The sequence below is a fragment of the Bos indicus genome, chromosome 4, assembly GCF_029378745.1.
Source record: "Bos indicus isolate NIAB-ARS_2022 breed Sahiwal x Tharparkar chromosome 4, NIAB-ARS_B.indTharparkar_mat_pri_1.0, whole genome shotgun sequence".
In the NCBI taxonomy this organism is placed as follows: Eukaryota; Metazoa; Chordata; class Mammalia; order Artiodactyla; family Bovidae; genus Bos; species Bos indicus.
In genome coordinates, this window is record NC_091763.1 from 19,319,641 (window position 1) to 19,328,568 (window position 8,928).

Genomic DNA, 8,928 nt, shown 5'->3' on the forward strand with positions numbered 1-8,928 from the left:
GAGTCATTTTTTAAATTATCTTTAAATATATATACACATACAGTTTTCATTTTACTCTATTGGTGACTGCATATTAAATGTAAAGTCTGGCAGTGAGGGTCCCAATGCTATACTAGTGTCAGAAATAGGTACAAAAATATGGCATTTTTCAAATATATTCTTAAAAGCTTGATTTTCCTCTAAACAAAATTTTGTGTATATTACTAACTTAAAATTAAGAATAAGACAAAATTCACTTATTCTTTGATTTCAACTCCAGGCCCCTGGTGCATTCATAGTAACTCTGGCTTTTATTGTCTGTCACTAGAACATTCTAAAGTCCATTGTCCTTTATCTTACCACTCTTCCAAATTTAATTTTTCCTATTTCTCATCCTTATTCTCTATTAGTTAACAAAATAGTTCAGGTTGATTTGGTTTACTGATAATAAACCATTGTCTTAACCCTCCAAGATGACATATTTGCATATTTTCATTAAGAAAAAAGATTAATAGAGGACTTCTGACATGCCGGACCATGCAGAAGCATGGCCTAGAGGAGCTACCCCACGCCCGAGGTCAGAGGCTGTGGCCGAGAGGAGCTACCCCAGTCCAAGGAGCTGGTGGCTGCGTGGGCACAGGAGGGCTGAGAGGAGCTACTCCACGTTCAAGGTCAGGAGGGCCGGCAATGAGGAGATACCCCTCATCCAAGGTAAGGAGCGGCAGCTGCGCTTTGCTGGAGCATCTGTGAAGAGATACCCCACGTCCAAGGTAAGAGAAACCCAAGTAAGACAGTAGGTGTTGTGGGAGGGCATCAGAGGGCAGACACACTGAAACCATAATCACAGAAAATTAGTCAATCTGATCACATGGACCACAGCCTTGTCTAACTCAATGAAACTAAACCATGCCATGTGGGGCCACCCAAGATGGGCGGGTCATGGTGGAGAGGTCTGACAGAATGTGGTCCACTGGAGAAGGGAATGGCAAACCACTTCAGTATTCTTGCCTTGAGAACCCCATGAACAGTATGAAAAGGCAAAAAGATACGACACTGAAAGTTGAACTCCCCAGGCCAGTAGGTGCCCAATATACTACTGGAGATCAGTGGAGAAATAACTCCAGAAAGAATGAAGGGATGGAGCCAAAGCAAAAACAATACCCAGTTGTGGATGTGACTGGTGATAGAAGCAAGATCCAGTGCTGTAAAGAGCAATATTGCATAGGAACCTGGAATGTTAGGTCCATGAATCAAGGCAAATTGGAAGTGGTCAAACAGGAGATGGCAAGAGTGAACATCGACATTCTAGGAATCAGTGAACTAAAATGGACTGGAATGGGTGAATTTAACTCAGAAGACCATTATATCTACTAGTGTGGGCAGGAATCCCTTAGAAGAAATGGAGTAGCCATCACAGTCAACAAAAGAGTCTGAAATGCAGTACTTGGATGCAATCTCAAAAACAACAAAAATATCTCTATTCAATTCCAAGGTAAACCATTCAATATCACAGTAATCCAAGACTATGCCCCAACTGGTAACACTGAAGAAGCTGAAGTTGAATGGTTCTATGAAGACCTACAAGACGTTTTAAAACTAACACCCAAAAAAGATGTCCTTTTCATTATAGGGGATTGGAATGCAAAAGTAGGAAGTCAAGAACCTGGGATAACAGGCAAATTTGGCCTTGGAGTACAGAGTGAAGCAGCACAAAGGCTAATAAAGTTCTGCCAAGAGAACGCACTGGTCATAGCAAACACCCTTTTCCAACAACACAAGAGAAGACTCTACACATGGACATCACCACATGGTCAACACCAAAATCAGATTGATTATATTCTTTGCAGCCAAAGATGGAGAAGCTCTATACAGTCAGCAAAAACAAGACCAGGAGGTGACTGTGGCTCAGATCATGAACTCCTTATTGCCAAATTCAGACTTAAATTGAAGAAAGTAGGGAAAACCACTAGACCATTCAGGTATGACCTAAATCAAATCCCTTATGATTATACAGTGGAAGTGAGAAATAGATTTAAGGGACTAGATCTGATAGATAGAGTGCCTGATGAACTATGGACGGAGGTTCATGACATTATACAGAAGACAGGGATCAAGACCATCCCCATGGAAAAGAAATGCAAAAAAGCAAAATGGCTGTCTAGGGAGGCCTTAAAAATAGCTGTGAAAAGAAGAGAAATGAAAAGCAAAGGAGAAAAGGAAAGATATAAGCATCTGAATGCAGAGTTCCAAAGACTAGCAAGGAGAGATAAGAAAGCCTTTCTCAGCAATCAATGCAAAGAAAGAAAGGAAAACAACACAATAGGAAAGACTAGAGATCTCTTCAAGAAAATTACAGATACCAAGGGAACATTTCATGCAAAGATGGGCTCGATAAAGGACAGAAATTGTATGGACCTAACAGAAGCAGAAGATATTAAGAAGAGATGGCAAGAATACACAGAAGAACTGTACAAAAAAGAGCTTCATGACTCAGATAATCACGATGGTGTGATCCTCACCTAGAGCCAGACATCCTGGAATGTGAAGTCAAGTGGGCCTTAGAAAGCATCACTACAAACAAAGCTAGTGGAGATGATGGAGTTCCAGTTGAGCTATTTCAAATCCTGAAAGATGATGCTGTGAAAGTGCTGCACTCAATATGCCAGCAAATTTGGAAAACTCAGCAGTGGCCACAGGACTGGAAAAGGTCAGTTTTCATTCCAATCCCAAAGAAAGGCAATGCCAAAGAATGCTCAAACTACCACACAATTACACTCGTCTCACACGCTAGTAAAGTAATGCTCAAAATTCTCCAAGCCAGGCTTCAGCAATACATGAGCCATGAACTTCCAGATGTTCAAGCTGGTTTTAGAAAAGGCAGAGGAACCAGAGATCAAATTGCCAGCATCTGCTGGATCATGGAAAAAGGAAGAGAGTTCCAGAAAAAACATCTACTTCTGCTTTATTGACTATGTCAAAGACTTTGACTGTGTGGATCACAATAAACTGTGGAAAATTCTGAAAGAGATGGGAATATCAGACCACCTGATCTGCCTCTTGAGAAACCTATATGCAGGTCAGGAAGCAACAGTTAGAACTGGCCATGGAACAACAGACTGGTTCCAAATAGGAAAAGGAGTACGTCAAGGCTGTATATTGTCACCCTGCTTATTTAACTTATATGCAGAGTACATCATGAGAAACACTGGGCTGGAAGAAGCACAAGCTGGAATCAAGATTGCCAGGAGAAATCTCAATAACCTCAGATATGCAGATGACACCACCCTTATGGCAGAAAGTGAAGAGGAAGTAAAAAGCCTCTGATGAAAGTGAAAGTGGAGAGATAAAAAGTTGGCTTAAAGCTCAACATTCAGAAAATGAAGATAATGGCATCTGGTCCCATCACTTCATGGGAAATAGATGGGGAAACAGTGGAAATAATGTCAGACTTTATTTTGGGGGGCTCCAAAATCACTGCAGATAGTGATTGCAGCCATGAAATTAAAAGACGCTTACTCCTTGGAAGGAAAGTTATGACCAACCTAGATAGCATAGTAAAAAGCAGAGACATTACTTTGCCAACAAAGGTCCATCTAGTCAAGGCTATGGTTTTTCCAGTAGTCATGTATGTATGTGAAAGTTGGACTGTGAAGAAGGCTGAGCGCGTAAGAATTGATGCTTTTGAACTGTGGTGTTGGAGAAGACTCTTGAGGGTCCCTTGGACTGCAAGGAGATCCAATCAGTCCATTCTAAAGGAGATCAGTCCTGGGTGTTCATTGGAAGGACTGATGCTAAAGCTGAAACTCCAGTACTTTGGCCACCTCATGCAAAGAGTTGACTCATTGGAAAAGACTCTGATGCCGGGAGGGATTGGGGGCAGGAGGAGAAGGGGATGACAGAGGATAAGATGGCTGGATGGCATCACCGATTCGATGGACATGAGTTTGAGTGAACTCTGCAAGTTGGTGATGGACAGAGAGGCCTGGCGTGCTGTGATTCATGGGGTCACAAAGAGTCAGACATGACTGAGCAACTGAACTGAAGTGAACTGAACTGAAGGCATCACAGAAGCAAATGTCAAGCGATAGCTTTGGCCATATATAGAGAGAGGGAGAGAGGAAGAGCTCAAGCTAGTTCCTTGAGTAGAAAGTATAGGTAACCTATACTTTGATATTTCAGGAGTACTCAGTCTTCATTCTTACTTCTAGAAAACTATACATATGTTACATGTTTATGGACAGGAAAAGGAAGGCTGATTCTGTAATGGCCAAACACAAAGACACACACTCGCAAATACAGTGTCATTGTTTGGCTTCTATGGGGTCAGGATTTAAAATTTTTCTTTTTGCAACTAAGTTAGTAAGCAGTAAATTTTAAGTAATGAAATTAGTCACATCAACATGCTGTCAAAACTAAATAATATCTCAACTCTTGAAGGATTCCAAAAGGAAGAACTTACATTCCAAGAAATGTCTAGAATTTAGTTCCTTAAATCTGCTGCCTGGGATGCCTCCTAAATTTAAATTTGTTCAGTTTGCCATCTATGAAAAAAAAAGAAAGAAAGAATATCAACCAATCCAAATTTCTAGATTCACTTTTTTGTGAGAAGTATGAACTTAACTACATTCATTACCATAAACTGTAATGATTAATCCTATAGAAGAGGGAACACTCAGTATTGTAGATAGAGCCCTGGACTTGTATCAGGTTGACTAAACAACTGACTGAGTTACATATCTGTAAACTGGGAGAGGTAGGGAAAAGAAGTAGTTCCCCAGAGTTCTGAAACTATTTTCAAAATTTCAAAACTATAATAGAATTAATGTATTTTTTCACAGTAAGTCTGCACTAAATACTAGAATTTTTTTACATGGTAGAATTTCATTATCTCAGGATGGTGTCATTGCTGAACTCATGCTAAAGAGATCAGTAGTTATGTGTTCAGATTAATTTAAAATGAAAAACCTAATTATCATTTAAGGAGTGCTCTTGGTGAGGAAAAATAGACAAAATATTTCAAAATGTTGAATCACTGGAGAAAAATTAATTAAAAGAGCCTTTAGCAGTGAAAAGGTCAAGAACCACTTGTTCCAGACAATGTCTATGATATCTGCCTGCTTCAAAAATCAATACAACTATGCATCACTTTTAATATTTTTTAATTCTTTATATAAATTAGATGAAAAAGCAGGTCAAATTTTATTTAAAGCAGACTTAAAGTTGTTTGAAGATTTTAAATGTCCACATTCTTCCATGTCCATTCTCAAGAGTATGTTTTCAAAAATGCTTATAGTCTAACAACTATAAACCAGCCTCTTGAGAATTATCTACTTACTAAATTCTTCCATAAAGGTATAAAGTTCAAACAGCAATAATGCCCATTTTAAATAAGATTACAAATAAATTTAAGAGATTTAAAACTAAAAATGTTGTTTGTAATCCTACAGTGATAGTTAAGGAAATGATGAACATTTTGACAATGGGCTTATCATTTTCTAGTACTTTAGAATTCAAAATATAAGCTCTGATTAGAAAAGTCTAAAATATCTTAAAGATCCTAAAAGTCGCCCTAACTCAAACACAAAGTATCAGCAACTATAGTCTGAACTGCAACAGTGAGTTTATGTGCTTTCTTTTGCAGTTTGTTTTGTTTTTAAGATTTCCCAAAGACACACACCACTGTATTTGAAACAGGATCATCAAATCCTGGGAAAGCTTGGTCCTTCTTTCTTTTTCACAAGTACACAGTATGAAACATCAAGTAGTCTGGCTTCTATCTTCACAGAAGTACAAATGAAAAACGGTGGGACTGTAACCGTCTGGCTAGCTGCGTGAGGACAGTGTGTAGACTACGGGAAGATGAATGCTGGACTATCATCTCAGCCTACCTACACAGTGCAACTGGGTGATGGCTTTGGTGACCAATCAGTTCATCCCTAGAATTTCAAGTACCTTAGGTATCATAGAATTCATCCAATCCAACCCCCCAATTTGTCCATGATAACCCAGAAGCCAAAGAAATGTAAGACACTTTTTTATAGTCCTACAACTAGTTGATGGCTAGATCTTAAATCCAGATCTCAATTCCTGCCCAATGTTCTTTCTACTACCATAAATTAGAAACCATCTTATTAACATGTTATCTCTCAGGAGATAACCTCTTGAGATTGTTATGCCTTAACATTTGCTCAGCTGCTGCCCTCGCCTGTGGGCTCTTCAGTGGAGGGTCTGCTCGGATGATGGCATGTGGTCATAGCCCTCTGACACCCCCAGTTCCGTTCAGATGTCTTGCTTCCCTGATCCAGGCACTTGAGACCTTACCACAGCTTCACCTCTACTCTCTCCTTCGAATGCGTAACCTGGTCACCTGTGGCTTTTGGCTTACCCTTGGTGATTCCCGCTAGTCCCCATCTGTTTGTTTCAATCCTCCAAAACTTTTAAGGTTTGCCACTCTTGTTATTCCTTTATTTTGTTTTCTTCTCAAGTAACTGAAGCGGCCTTTAAGACAGACTCTTTGAACCCGATCTTCTGTCTCAACCCTGAACAGATGGTTCTCAGGTCTGGGCAGAGCCTCTTCAGTCTATTCAAGTTACTGCTTTTCCTGCCAGTTCCTGGTTTCTGCTGCCCTCTAGTAGCCATTAGTAGCATGACAGGATTTGAAACAAGAAAGGCATATTTTTGTTGAATTTAATTACTCAGTGGGGTTGTTTCAGTATCATGCAAATACAACCCGGGAAGAAAACAAATGATGTGTAGCTGGAGCCACCACCCTGTGATTCCTCCCCCTCCAGGCCTGAGTCAGAACACGGTTTAAAGTGAGAACTATAATGGGGCTAGTTACCTATACATGCAATAAATTCTTTTATATGTCAGTTTATTTGCCCCAATCTGATTTCCATCGATGGTTCCTTTTAAAAGTCCAACTCTTTAATCCCCTCACCTGTTCAACTGAAATCCTAGCATTAGGAACACAGAAAAAGGAAAAAGTGACCAAAAAGCAACTTAAATTCAATCAGTCCCACTTCTTCAGGGATTACTTAGATAAATTTGGTAATATAATGTTATATATTGCGACTATTTAAAATTACGTTTTATAAAAATCAAAAGTACAAAAAAATACAATATTAAGTGCAATAGCTAAACATTAAAAAAAGAACTACAGCAAGAACCCCAAAACAGAGAGAGAAATGGTCTGAAACGTTAATTGGTGGTTAGTTTTTGTATTATCTATAAACATATGTAACATTTTGTAATCATAAAAGCTGCATCTGTGGGTAACTAAATAGTGGGTCACTCATGCCTGACTATAAGACTAAGAGAGTTAGATCTGCAAATAGAACTTTTGTGGCCTGTGCCAGTCATCATAGTGATGATAATGCCATTATCATAGCCAATGACATGGATAGTAGGAATGTGGGTGGAATAAAATGTTAGTGGCAAGATAAACCAGAGGGTCAGTCACATTCTTTGGTTGCCCTTCTGCCTAGAGTATCTCTGGGAAAGACAATCATTTTGGCCAATTAAGCCCACTAAATTTTTCAACAATGTACATGGGAACAACTTCAAAAGTGAGTGACCAGATGTTCCACTACTTTGAGTCTGCGGAAGCTTGACAAATTTACATAAATTTTTTAAACTAAATGTGACCTTTTGTGTAGCTAGGTTGGTGAAATAGGCCAATCCATGTATATAAACAACCCTAAGGGGGATATGGAGTAGGAATCATGGTGTCAACTATCACAGATGTTTAAGACTTCCAATTAAGTATATATATTTCATATATATATATATCCTTAAGATTTCTCTTAAGTATATATTGACAGTATATACTGTCAATATCTTTCTATAAAGTTTGTACCAATCTACACTGTGGGTGTGGGATAAATGAGACACTGTAGTTAATGTACATTTTCCAGCATGCTTGCTGCAAATGTTCTGCTTTCTTTGGTTCAAAAAAAGGGATGATCTATTATAATAAAAATGATCATCATATGTGCTCTTATTTTATTACTTCAAGCAAATCCTACTCAAATTTTGGCTCTTCCTCACTGTAGGTAGTAAATTTCTTACCACTCATCCATGTGCACCATAATTCACATATGCATAGTGAGAACTGCTACCCTGAAGTGAACTACTGAACACAATCAGAACATTTCAGTTTCCCTTGTTTTGGTTTCTAGAAGATATTTTTAGTAACAGTAAGTATTTGAAAGTATAATTTCATTGGCCCTTTTGAGTCCTTTTCATTGTACTCATGTCACATTTTATCAGTTGACTAAATACAGGCTTCCCAATATTTTTTAGTGGTAATTTCCACACACCCCATTAAAGGAAAAAATGCAAATTCCTCAAAAAGTACAAAGACTAGGATTCCTATTTCTTTTTTTTTTTTTTCATTCAACGATTATTTGTTGAATATTTGATACATGCCAAGTATAATTCTAGGAGCTGGGGCTATAACAGTAAGAAAAACTGATCAAAAACAAAGATCTCTGACTCCGCTCTTTTCCTCCCTGGCTGCTTAAAGATCAGCTGCCATCGTGAAAGACACAGTAACTATCCAGACCAGGAAGTTCATGACCAACTGACTGCTTCAGCGGAAACAAATGGTCATCGATGTTCTTCACCCTGGAAAGGCAACAGTACGTAAAACAGAAATTCGGGAAAAACTGGCCAAATGTACAAGACCACACCAGATGTCATCTTTGTATTTGGATTCAGAACCCATTTTGGTGGTGGCAAGACAATTGGCTTTGGCATGATTTACCATTCCCTGGATTATGCAAAGAAGAATGAGCGCAAACACAGGCTTGCAAGACGTGGCCTATATGAGAAGAAAAAGACCTCAAGAAAACAGTAAAAGAAATGCAAGAACAGAATGCAGAAAGTCAGGGGGAATGCAAAGGCCAATGTTGGTGCTGGCAAAAAGTGAGCTGGAGATTGGACAAC

General features: G+C 38.8%; 1 pseudogene; it reads left to right on the forward strand.

The window, feature by feature from the left end:
• Positions 1-516: 516 nt before the first annotated feature.
• Positions 517-8,928, forward strand: LOC109557857 (small ribosomal subunit protein eS24 pseudogene; annotated as a pseudogene).